The sequence below is a fragment of the Theobroma cacao genome, chromosome 7 (assembly GCF_053813885.1).
Source record: "Theobroma cacao isolate CCN51 chromosome 7, ASM5381388v1, whole genome shotgun sequence".
In the NCBI taxonomy this organism is placed as follows: Eukaryota; Viridiplantae; Streptophyta; class Magnoliopsida; order Malvales; family Malvaceae; genus Theobroma; species Theobroma cacao.
This window is the reverse complement of record NC_142645.1, coordinates 4,919,515-4,933,497: the sequence shown is the minus strand read 5'-3', so window position 1 is coordinate 4,933,497 and position 13,983 is coordinate 4,919,515. Positions and strand designations below refer to the sequence as shown.

The 13,983-nt window shown below is 32.5% G+C and overlaps 1 pseudogene; it reads right to left on the bottom strand.

Moving 5' to 3' along the window:
• Window positions 1-5,048: 5,048 nt before the first annotated feature.
• LOC148761498 (disease resistance protein At4g27190-like) lies at window positions 5,049-9,253 on the bottom strand (annotated as a pseudogene).
• Window positions 9,254-13,983: the final 4,730 nt, after the last annotated feature.

The window sequence follows — 13,983 nt, the reverse complement described above, 5'->3', positions numbered from 1 at the left end:
CAAAGTGGGAACGGGTTTTATAATTAGAGGCGCGGATGTGTTGAAAGGTAATTCACAATCTGGAAATCAAAGTGATTGAAGAACTAGCAGGAAGCATTAGCTTAGAAGGGAGGGAAGGCACTTGGAGCAAAACGATGGCATTTCTTGACTAGATGAGCTGGTGGCTTAAAATGTGTCATTTAAATGTTTGTGTTTAAGTGTCCTATGGTCAAAATGATGTTGCTCATGTCGTTTGGTTTAATTTATTTTTAGCTACGTTTTATACGCACCTTGTGGTGCCATTTTAGTCTACTTTTCATTTTCTGGTTTAGGGCTTAACAGCCATGACTTGTTTGATTCATATTACTGTTGAGCTGTGCATTAGTTAGTGTGAAATTTTGCTTCTTGATCCGTTTTAATAGGAAACATTGAAGTTGTAAAAATATAAATACTGAATCAAGGAATGAATACATTGCTTTTTTAGCAAATATTAGTTATTGCTATAAAAATCTCTTTTCTTCTTCTCTGTTTTCCTATTTCTACTGTTTCCATTGAATTTCCAGAAAAGTTTAAATTCGATCTTCTTCAATTGATATCAAAGCACCCACGTGATCTTAAGTGACTGTAGTTCAACTTCACCCTAACTTCAGGCTTCAACTCATCTACTCCTTCAAGATTCACTAAAGAGAATTATTCCTTCTGGTGTGTGAAAATGGAGTCATACCTTAAGGCTTTCACTCTTTGGGAAGCTATGGAATCTGATGAAGAACTTGTTCAGACGAAAGCTAATTCAACCATTGCTCAGATTAGGCAATTTGAGGAGGACAAATCCAAAAGGTATAAAGCTTTGTCATGCCTTCATTCAGCTTTATCTGATAAAATATTTGCTGAAGTTATGCATTTAAGAACTCCTAAGCAAGTTTGGGATTATTTGAGGGATGAGTTTCTTGGAAGTGAAAGAACTAGGCAGATTCAAACATTTAATCTTGCTTAGAAATTTGAAATGCTTATAATGGAGGATAATGAAAACATTAGAGATTTCTCTAGGAAAATGATGGGACTAGTTAATTAGTTAAGATTACTAGGAAGAGAGATTACAGGGGAAAGATTAGTTAGTAAAATGTTAGTGAGCTTACCGGAGAAATATGAGTCTAAGGTGTCCTCACCAGAAGACTCTAGAGATTTAGCTCAGCTTTCTCTTAAAGAGTTAGTTAATGCTCTTGAAAGACTTGAACAAAAGAGGGCATTCAGGTAAAGAACTGCAATTGATTTTGCCTTAGTAGCTAAATCCAAAAAGGTGAAGATGAGTAGTAGTAACTCTAAGGGTAGTTCAGTTGATAAGAAACCTAAAAGGAAGAATAATGGAGATAATAAACAGGTAGATTAGAAAATTCTAAGGAGTTTCCACCATTCCAACATTGTAAAAAAACAAATCACACTGAGAAATATTGTTGGTTTAGGCTTCATGTAAAGTGCATAGCTTGCAAACAACATGGACATGTGGAAAAGGTTTGTAAGAATCACTGTAAGTCACTTAAGAAAGCTGCTGTTGTGGAACATGTCGATGAAGATGATGATGAGGTTCTGTTCATGGCAACTATTGGTGAAAATTCATGTTTGGTTATTGGACAGTGCTTGCTCTCATCATTTGATAGGTAACAAATCTCGTTTTGCTCCTCTTGACACAAGTTTTAAGTTAAAAGTGAAGATAATAGATGGAAATTAGCTAGATATATTTGGAGTAGGTACTGTTAATGTAGAAACTACTTCAGGTAGTAAATGTATCACATGTGTGCATTATGTTCTTGATGCTAATCATAATCTGTTGAGTGTGGGACAGCTGACTAAGGAGCATTATGCTCTACTGTTTAGAAGTGATGGTTGTATTGTGTTTGATCCCCTTAGTAATAAAATGTTTACTATTGATGTGAAGAATAATTGCTATCATCTTAACTTGGCTAAAATAGCTCATTTAACCTTATACAATGAATTGGATATGTTTAAGATGGGGCACGGGAGACCTTATAAAATATGAATGCCTATTTTAATGTTAGAAAATCAAAATAAACAAAAAAAAAAAAAAAATAGTAAAAATGCATAGTTATGAAGAATGTATATATAAAATAAGTGAATAAATAGTAAAGAAACCAATACTCGGTTTAGTTTAGCAATAATAATAATAATAAGTGAATGAGAAGGATAGGATAAAAATAAGAAAGGAAGAAATATTTATATTATAAATATATTTAGATATTTGCAAATGTAATAAATGAAAAATACATGATGTAAATATAATTATTATTAAAAATGAAATTATTATTTGAGTGATTCGATGATAGAATTTCACTTAAAAAGGGTGAAAAATTGCCTCTTTTGGGTGGATTTCATAAGTGTGGAATTCGAGATGAATTTTCACCGAAACGTCGGGATAAATTCGAACTCTATACTCCAATACCCATTAACTCAAATAATCGTTATTAAAATATAATAAATAAAAAAATACATGATGTAAATAAAATTATTATAAAAAATAATTTGAGTGATCCACTGATAGAATTTTACTTAAAAAAGGGTAAAGAGTTACCTTTTTCAAGTGAATTTTTTAAGTGCAGAGTTCGGATAGATTTTTACCGAAGCATCGGGATAAGTTCGAACTCTATATTCCAACACTCATTAACTCAAATAATCATTATTAAAAAATAATATACATTAGAAAAAAATAATAATAAATGATAATAAGGTAATAAATCATTTAAAATTATTAAACATATTATTGCATGAATAACGAACCAACTAAATTAATAAACGCGTTCATGTAGATATCATCTTTTTATTTTGTCATAACATGCCATGTTCATCTTGTTAATGGGGCAGGAATTCCGATGATGGGAATTTCTCGAAGAGTTCGTAGAGACGAGTTTTTCCCGAGATGTCCTTAGGTGAGAAAAACTTCGAGACTGTACCAAAGCATTGGGATAGCCTACGAATAATTTTTCAATAAAAGATCGTCGACCTCATCATTTAAAATTGAACAAATCATAACATCATTTTATGACTGTGTCATATGCATTCGTAAAATCAAATAAAAGAAAAAGACTAAATCAGTTAATATAATAAAGAATTAATAAATAAGCAAGGATTAAAGAAATATAGGAATAAAATCAAGGGTAGGCTATAATAGGGTAACTTAAGATTGTACTGTTCATGGAACGGGCGTCACGGAGGTGCTAACCCTTCTTAGTGTATAACCTCACTCTCGAACCCATCTTTAAAAATCGTAGATCAATTCTCGTTTTTTTGACGGATTTAAAATTAATTTAAGATTTTATCAATTAAAATCAAGTTAATAGGTGATCAATCATACATAAGAAAGACGATTGGTGGTGACTCTTAACTTGTTATTTAACCCTACGTCTAGCGGTCGGGTTATCGGACTCGGCACGTTACGACACTTACAAGAAACTATCTAATACCAGCTATTCACTTAAGTAATAATCCAGGTCATCAGTTCCAAAATTCATCAATCAGCTACTAAGCAACTTCACATTTGTGGATTTGAGCAAAGAAATTGCAAACTCCTATGGGAAGTAACACTGGTGTGAACGGTTTTCTTGATTAAGACAGCTTATGTTACTGTTAGTTTTTTAAGATATTTATCTAAATTATACTATTCTGTATGACGTATTCCCCTTCTACGTGTTCTGTAATAGACTTACTACATTAATCTGAATTTATAATTTATAAAGAGAATTAGTCTAACCTGAAAACTGAAAATTGAAGTACCTCAGTCTTGAATTCTTTTCTTGTTACTGATATAGAAAGATTTGACAATGCTCACAATGAAATAGGTTATGATCTAATGAATTTAGTCCATTTTATAAGAAGACTGGAAATGAAGTGCCCTGTTATTTGATGGAGCTTCGGCATCATACTTCAATCGGCATTTTCCACTTAGTTAAACAGGTTGTTAGTTCCTTGATTCATTTCCGGTTAACAAGCCATATCAGATTTCTAGACTTGAGAAATGGAATTTCAACTTCTACGGTTCCAAATGTGACTAATTCAAAAATTATATAGAAATATAAAGTACAAGATGGAGATGAAAATCATTTGGTAAAGACATTAATGCAGTGACATAAAATTTTTTTTGGGCCAAATAGTGTGCCATATAATTAAGAACATAGCAATCAAGCCTCCAAAAGTAAGACTGTCAGAGGAGTAGGAGGATATGGTAGTCTAGTGGTAAATCACATCTTTCTTATCCGTTGTTATGGTCTTGCTACCACTTTCATGGAAGGTTCCACAAGGAAGAATGGAAGCAAATTGCAGTCTAGTGGTAATATACATCTTTCTTATTCGTTGTTATGGTCTTGCTACCACTTTCATGGAAGGTTCCACAAGGAAGAATCGAAGCAATTGCAGTCCAGTGGTAAATTAATTACATCTTTCTCACTCGTTTTTTTTTTTTTTGACAGTTTATTGGCATTTGCAAGGCCAACTACTTATTGTTTTATATCGATTTCTCTAATTGTTTTTTTTTTTTTCTGGTAACTGATAAATGTCACATGTAAAGAAGGAAAACAATGTGAAAAGATTGAAATTCTAGTGATGAAGAAATAATAAATGTCATGCTTTCATTAGATTAAAAAAAATTCTGTGTTCTTACCTTTCACCAGACCATTTCAACCATAATTCTACTGGCTTAAACAAAAGGCATTTATTTTTTTCACTGTTTGGACATTTAGATAGCCATTTTAAGTAATTCCAAGTATTTCTATGGAACAATTGCAAGACTAAATTGCAACAGCAATTTTAAGCATTTCCAAGTATTTAAACCTGCAATTCATTACTTGATGCTCTCTTTTTGAGAAAAGCTTTGCTCTTTTCAACAATTTCAGCATGGATGGGAGCAGTTGTGGATTTGAGTGAGCAGATTAAAACACCTGTTTTAATTAGGAGAAAGATGAAAAGACGATTACAAAAGCTTGAAATCAATTAACATAATACCGATAGAAAAAGTAGAAAGATGCTTTCTTCAATTGCTTACCATTGTGATCAGCTGGAGCTCCTCACACTTCCAAAAGAAACCAAAGAATGGTCACCCCCATAACTAATCTGAGCAAATCAACAAATGGCTGCAATAAAGACTTGGCATTGGGATGGTCCCATTCCACCGATTCCCACCAGTCCTTTGAAGATATAAAGATTTTATTAAGAAGAGGAGGAGGAGATGGTTGGCCATCATCAAGCAGGGGAAGATGCAGAGGAATTTTCTGTAATTTTGGACAATATCTTATATGAATCTCTTCGAGAGAATCACAAACCATTATTCTATTTGCACTACAAATACTTCTCAGATCCGATAAACAATGCAATACCAATTTCCTTAATTTGGGAAGAGTAAAGTACATGGAATTACTATTACTGCTACTTGTTCCTTCTCCCCCAACGACTGCTGTGTCTGATGCTATTGTTTCATCCATTTGCTCACATCCCAAAACCCTTAACACTTCCAACTTTTGGACGTTCTTTATCACCCAACTACACGAGAACAATTCTTTTATTTTTTTCCAAAACTTATATCAATTTCCTTTAGAAAAGAGAACATGCCGTTTGGCATTGGGATAAACCACGGAAAAAATGCCTCTTCTTCACAGAAATCAACAATGCCGCAATTAATACTCAATTGCTGAAGATCGGCTGGGAACTTGACACCGTCTCTGTAGATTTTACAGCCATTTAATTCAATGCTTTTTTCCCAATTGCCTCCACTGACTAATCCTCGATCACTCACACTAATGCAGTATCGACTAAGCTGTTGTCTTCGACCATGCAACGCTTGCACATAAGTATTCAATTCATTCAAGTCATAAAACCTCCCTTGAAAGAACTCCAACTTCTTTAACTCACCTATCTCTTCTCCTTTGACGAATGCATTACTGTTTTCATAGAGATTACCTACCACCAACTGTCTTAGGCATGAGAATTTTGATAATATTCTACTAGCGACTTTTGCATCCAGATGAAGATAATTGAGATTTACCAATCTGTCTATCCCATGAGGGAGATTCTTGATTTCTGTGCCTTCAAGATCCAACTTCTTTAAAGCTTCAAGTTTTGAGAAAGATGGCAACTTTTCTAAAAAACGACAACTATTAAGCAATAATACAGTGAGAGATTCCAAATTAGAGATTGAACTCGGCAAACTTTTAATAGGATTCCAAGAAAGGTCAAGAACCTTGAGTAACTTCATTTGCTCAAAGAAACAATTTGGAATACTTATTATAAAGCTTGAGGACAACAATAAAGTTGTGAGCATTTGACATTTTGGTGGTGACATGTGCGAAGGAATTTGTAAGTATTCATTTCCCATCAATGAAACCTTTTCTAAATCTTCTGTCCATTCTTGCGCATGTGGTATCTCTTTCAATTGCATGCCGGCTTTTACCAGGAATCGGGGTTTCACACTAGTGATGCTTAGTGCCATATCTCTCACAAGGTCATGCAGCTTCACGTGATTGGGAGATTCACCATTTTCTAGCAAGCAATTGCTTTTAAGTTTATTCAATATGGTATACCCTTGATCAAACTCTGCTTGTTGGCTATCTATTTCTTCCACAAGCCCCTCATTAATCCAAAGTTGTATTAACTCAACATAAAAGATTTCCAAATCTTCGGGATATAGTGCACAACAGAGGAAGTAATGCTGGACTATTTTATCTTCTAAATGATCATAGCTAAATTGGAGTTGTTGAAATACCTTTTCATCTAACCCAGTCACACTTTTTACACATCTACTTAATTCATTAAGTGCATTCCTCCATTCATGAACGTTACGTATGCTCTTCATACTACTAGCTATTGTAACTATTACTAAGGGCAAACCAGCACATTGCTCAACAACAGATTCCACAATTGGTAACAGATTGGGATAATTCAGAATATCTCTACCTACTTTCTCCAAGAACAAACTCAAAGCATCTTGTTTTGGAAGAGTAGGCATTCTAACTGTTCGACATTCCAAATGGTGACACACATTCAACATCCGAGTTGTTACCACTAACTTACTTCCATTAGAAGGTTTAGGGATTCCTACTTCATCAAGAGAAAGTTTGTCCCATAGATCATCTAAGATTAGCACATACTTGCCCTTTTGAGTCAACATATCGTATAGCATCCTTGCCTTTATTGTTCCATCCTCATCTTTAGGAAGGGTTACTCCCATTGCACGTGAGATGCTTTTTTGAATTTTGGAGATATTCATGTCCTTTGACACAGTGATCCATATCACAATGTTGAATTTTTTATTCTCATTTAAAAGTTGGTTGTTGATGATCTTCATGATTGTTGTTTGACCCACTCCTCGCATTCCCCAAACTCCAATCTTTCGAATATCATCATCCATCAATTATGTCCAAATTTCTTTCATACAGATCTTTGCAACTTCCCCAAATAAAGTTGCTGTTGACAAAGCTTGTCCAGTCCACATAAGGTCATCGATTACCAAACCTTGATCAAACTTACCCTATTGAAGAAGTTCCTGAACTTCGTGTATCTTTTTTAAAACCTTTTCCGTGTAAAATCCACGCAAGATGATATTGCTTTCCGCAAATCTTTTTCCAAGGTTTTCTATCTAACCATTTATTCTTTCAACATTTCCCAACCATAGACAAACTTGATTCTTGAGTTTCTTCCTTGGATGCAGCTCTGCTGTCAGTTAAAATCCTACAACGCTAGTATACGTATCGAATAGATAGTATATTATCAAGCAGGGTATCGATCCCATAGGGAATTAATCTAAAACTTTACTAAGTACTAAAATTAGACCAATTTAATCTTATCCAAATAATCAAAATTAAATAATTAATTAAAACTAAAATTAAAACCAATAAGAAAAATCAAAATAATAACTTGAGAAAATATCAAATCAAACAAGTCTAAAATCACAATATCCCTCACACTTCATCTAAATTGTACCTCTCTTACTTAACTTATTTCAATGGGTTGAATTGCTAACCTACAGTCCTAAATTATTTATAAGGGTCTCCCGACTCAACCTATAAAAATATCTATTTTAAACAAAATACTATATCCCTATGTGATTTGAAATTAAAACAGACTCATTAAGTTCAGGCTCTAATCTAGCTACATACGGCCTATAGGTATATCCCTATCCTATATGCAAATCAATTAATTTGATCATATGCTATCCCAATTTTAGTCTACTCTAAACTCCCTTTCCCAAGTTTGTTTAGGTTCCTAGATCAATTTAATTGGTGATCAGACAATTAAAAGTAGTAAGAACAAATTGAAATAAACAATTCAAATCCCATTAAAATAAGTAAGTAAGAGATTTAAAAATTTAGACTACATGTGAGTTCAATTGCAATCCTATAACAAGAAATTTAGCTACTCATAATTGCAAAATAAAATAACATTATATAAAATTCAACCATTGAAAGTAACAAGAAAATTAAAAGCTAAGGAAGAACACAAAACAATTATTGCTGACTTGATCTCCAAGTTTCAGCCTCAACTTCTAACTTCTTGAATCTCTCAAAAGTTGTCTCCTTTAATGTTGCTAAACATATCCTATTTATACTAACAAACTTAACATAAAGTTCCTTAAGCTGACCTAGGGTTTAATTGGGCTTAAAAGTATAATGAAAGGCCCAAAAATCAATTATCAATCTTTACAAATTTCCATTCCTGGCACAGTACGTCTAACCATTTTCTGACACGATTTTCTCTATCTTCGAGGAAGAACTGGACAAAGTGATCTTATGAAAGTTGTAGCTCTGTCTCTTATCTTTCCATTGGTCCAAGAATAGTATCATTCGGAATTCTGTAGCTCGAGATATGGTCAAAATACTGAAGTATATGCAAGCAGATTTTGAGTCTGTCTGCACCTTACTTTCCAAAATTAAGCCCAATCACTTTTAATCCTACAAAAGAAATAAAAACCAATAAAAAATAACCAAACTAACAAGAAAGGCATAAAATTAAAATAACTAACTTAAAGTACCCTAATTATAAAAACTACTAAAAATAAATAAAATAACAATTGAAAATTGAGGACTTAGCTAATATTTAATAACAAAATTGGAGTAAAATAATTCTATAAAATAGAATTATCATCTGCCCACATTTTTGATTCAATGTCTTCCTTCAGGGCATTTAAATCCTCCAATTTTCTTTTTAGGACCTTCATGTTTTGGTCAAGGCTTCTATGGTTGTCCAAGTGTTTATCAATCTTATTCAGAAAAAATTCCATGGCTGCACGTCCCAGCATAGCACCAAATGGTAAATTATATTATGTTCCAGTAGATTTTATTTGCATAATAATTGTAGCCACTTATAGACTACACACAATAAACTTATAAGGAGCTTTTTTCTTTTGGTACATACTTCATACATGTCAAAGATCTGAATTAAAATATACTGTTTTATAATTGTGTTGTCCTCTATCAAGGCAGAAAATCACTCTTGAACTCAAAATTACTATGCCCTAAAGTGTAATTGTAAGTAATTAGATATCATCAAAATGATGAACATCATACATGAAAACAACTTCATAAATGAAAGGCAGATGAATGTTTCTTTCTACGTTCAAAGAATTAAACAACTTCTTATCATAAGCAAATTACATATTTTGGCTTACGAATGTCAAGTGTTGTAAAATTTGTTTTTCTTTCCTTTATAAATTCCATTTATAAATTACAAATAGGAGATCCACATGAGGTGTAATTCGCTCTTAAAATTCTTACTAGTTTGAATGCAATACCATTACTATTACCTTAAGTCCATATCTTAAAGCTAAAGTCAATATTTTGGTGAAAGAAGAAAGAAATAGAAGAACTCAAGCCGAGAATAATTAACAAGTCATGACAAGCATGAAACAGATTCAAGTAAGAAAAAGCATACAAAGACGAAACGGAAGAGCGGAAGTAAAAATTACCTGTCTCGAAGCCCTTGATTGGTTGATACTTGTGCAACACTTTGAATAGATGAAATCAGTGAAGAAAACGCATAACAGATGACAAGAAGTAAACTTCTTGCTAACTATTGAAGCTGCTACTATAAGAGTACATAGCAAAGAAATACTGAATCAACTACCAGTAAAAGGAAAGAAACAGAACTGTGCCTTTGTGGCTCTACAGATATTTGTTAATTCAAGCAATAGACTTATATTGAAGAAAGATCAAGAACGTTGCACCAGAAAAAATGAGAAAATGAGCTGATTATGAAGTGGTACAGCCTTGATTCAGTCATCCAAAATATACCAAACTAAACAAATATCTTAACCAAGCTTCTTGATTTGATGAACAGAAACTGAACAAGACAAGCACTTAAGCTAATTTTACAAGTTATGCATTAAACGACAGCATAATGTGTAACAAATGTCAACCTAAACCATGCCTAACTGAACTGTCTACCACTATGGTGCACTAGAGAGAGAGGAGCGTCTGCAGGGTTAGTTTCCAAGTCTTTCAAGCATTTGTGATTCTTCAAGCTCCAATCAAACAAAGTGAATTAAGTCTTCAATGACAATCTCAAAGCTGCCAATATTCAATCAAGGAAAAGGGGAGTGGGAAGAAAAGGCCAAAAGAAGAAAAGGTGAAAAGATTGAAAATTTAGTTCATCCAATTATGGCGATTGCACATTTGACACTTCATATCATCTGTCAAATTTCTAGTTATGTTATTTTTATTAGTCATGAAATAGTGGCCAATAAGAATTGTTTGAATGTTGATTTGGTGCCTTTTCATCCCTAGAGTGCAGTGCTTTGTATAAATCCCATCTGGAAAGAATAATAGCTTTCCACCTAAGGCTTTCGCTCGCTAAAGAAGATGGTTATGCTTCTCATGTCCACTTTGTAGTTACGGTTTATAAATATCAATCAGCTTGTCAATACTGGATTGACCCAACATTGTTACAGTTTGTTTTTTTTAAGTATGTACTTATTTATCTACTACCAGTTATGTCATGATAAGTCTTTGGCCTGCTTGGCAAAAGACTTTTTGACGGCATGAAATGACTGATGTGGGTAAGAGAACTGAACACTTTCAAAAGATTTTGTTTCACACTCCGAAATCGAGATATGACACGGTCATGTTACTTCAAGACTAAACCCCAAACTAATACGAAGTTTTTCTATCTAAAATTCATATAAAATACCTATAATACCCTCAAAAATATCCTACTTAATTAATTATATAAAAAGTTATAATCTATATTAAATAAATAAATAAATATAATACAAGTTTAACTTTTTATAATTGCAGTTATAACTTTGGGTTTGTTAATAAAATAGAGAATAAAATAAGGATCTTTTAAGTAAATAAAGAAGTTTAATTAATATTAGTTTTCTTTATCACGTTTAAGTTAGTGGGGTTAAGGTCAATTATTTTATCTGACAACAACTCACTAAATCACGTTAAAAAAAATAGTGGATGTCAGTTTATTTCATCAAACTCAAACGATAGGCAGTCAGAGAAATTTAGCACCAGTGAAGAAGAAGAACAAAGGAAAGGGAAAAGTATTGAAGGAATTATTGATTAAAGTAAGTTTGTGTTGTATTGTCATAGTTTGGGTACAAAAAACCCGAAATTAGTTGTATTTTCTTACCTTTTATTTAAATCCAGCACTTTTTCGATGACTTTCCGGCAGCATGATGGGTACCAATGGAAAGGTCTTGAAAAGATCTTTCCAATGGTTTTTGTAGCATCTCGTTTGGCCTTATAATTAGGAAGATATGAATTTTTGAAATTAATTAGAAACCTAGTTTTCAACAGTTTTGACAACCTAATTTTGGGTCACCGGAACTCCATATTCTGGCAATGTTTTTGGTCATTTCTTTGAGGGATTTTGTAGTATGAAATGAGGTGTGTATTTTGGCATCAATGGCTCAGTTAGAGGCATCATGTGTTAAGAGAATTAAAGCCTCAAAATGGGCTCGTTGATACTGGAAACCCAAAAATCTGGGTATTTTTGTGACGATTTTGAGAATTTTGGCTTTCGAAACTTGAGAATTTTCTGTTCTTTTTAATTGAAACAAATTTTGGTGTTGTAGTATGATATGAATACTTCATATTGGTGCTGATTTCATCACTGAAAATTAATCAGGTTAAAAGTTACAAGTACTTAAATTAGGCCAAATGGCCATCCAGATTCTAAAAATTCCTGAAAACAGAAAATTCCTTTATAATTTGTTTTAAAATTTGATTTTAATTAATATGTGATAAATTCTATCGTAAACTTCATAAACATTGAATATGTGATTTCTACTGTATTTTTATGTCAAGAAGTATGTATCTTTATATTTTATAAATTTATTTTCTTAAATTAGTAGATTTTATTAAAATATCAAAAAATTTATGAAAAATTATAAATATGATTTTTCAAGAGAAATTAGTGTTATCTCTCTATCTGAAATTAAAATCCTTACTGATTTTATGATTTAAGTTTAATTCTCAACTTTATTGAAAATTTTGTTTAATTCAAAAATATATATAATAATAAAATATTACCTTATTAACCAAAAATGAACCTAAATTGTAATAGAAGTCGCTACACACCCTAAGTGCTTAGGATGGTCAACGGAAAGTCACCTTGTAGGATCTGTTTGCAAATTCAGTTCTGATTTTTGTATGTGTTTCTTGAAATATTAGGCTTATAAGAGGATTTTCGAAATTACTACTTGAAAGTGAAATTAACAAGATCAAGTAAGTGACTGATATCGCTTCGGTGTTTTCGCATCTAAAAATTAGCCTCAATTTGAATTTTGTACATGAGATATAATATTTTGTCCTATGATTTATTAAAATCGGGTTGAGCATGCAAAATGTATATATATATGAGTTTATATGTTGGATTTAGAATGTGGTTATACAAAAACGTGAATTCTGATTTTGAAATTTGTTCATGACTTTGTGTAATGTATGCATATATGTTTTCACGAATATAAATATGAATATTTAGTCTGAAACGAATATGCTTTTGAGGTGTATGAGATATGCTTGAGCAATTTGATATACTGTTTTACGAACTTTGGGTAATCTAAAAATATATATATTTATGTTTTGTCTCCTAGTATGGCTATGCTCTGACCCTGCCAATGGGGGTTAAATGTTGGCCATGTCGACAATTATTTTGTGATTAGAGATCGATCTCCCAACTGCACCACCGGTTACAGAATAGTGGTATTTGTGATATCTATTCAGTGCAGCCAATGGTTGCTTTTGATATGCTTTTGACCCGTGCCATCGGGGTTAATTGTGGTTCTATTTCTGACCTATGCCACAGCGGTTAAATGTGGGCGTAGCATGTTATAGGAGACCATTAAAATTTAAATATTTGTGAAATATGTTTGTTCAGTTATCTGAACGTAGATTTTTTTTTTAATATACGATTCTGAATGAGATTGCCCAAAATTCTGTTTTGATACTTATATATGTGTTAATAATTTTAGCCTAAATATTTTTGAGCATGCTTAATCCGGCTGAAGGGATGTCAGTTACTTTCTGAGTGGTTGTACTCATTCCTATAATCCTTATCATTTTTACAGATTTCAACACGTATTCATGTGTGGGGATTAGGCTTATTCGATGAGAGCTTTGGTTAGCAAGATTTGTACATGCCTTTTGACATTTATAAGTTTTGATGTACGTATTCGGTTTTTAGTTTGTAAAGAAATGATAGCTAGATGAGAAATTTGTACCTTTTGGATGATTATATATATTGTACTATTTAGAGATTTGAGGTTTAGTAAAATCTAAAATTTAAAGAGATTTTGGAGTTATTACATTTAGTTTAGTAAGATGTGGTTGCCTTACATGCTTATGGGATTCACCTCATGAGTATGTGGCATCTGTTACGTCCAAAACTTTGGGTTTGGGGCGTGACAATACCTCAATTGAATTCATACTAACAATTATGTTCTAACATATTGTCATAGATAACTTTTACAATGCCAGTAAAGTCTCCATTATAATAAATTAAACA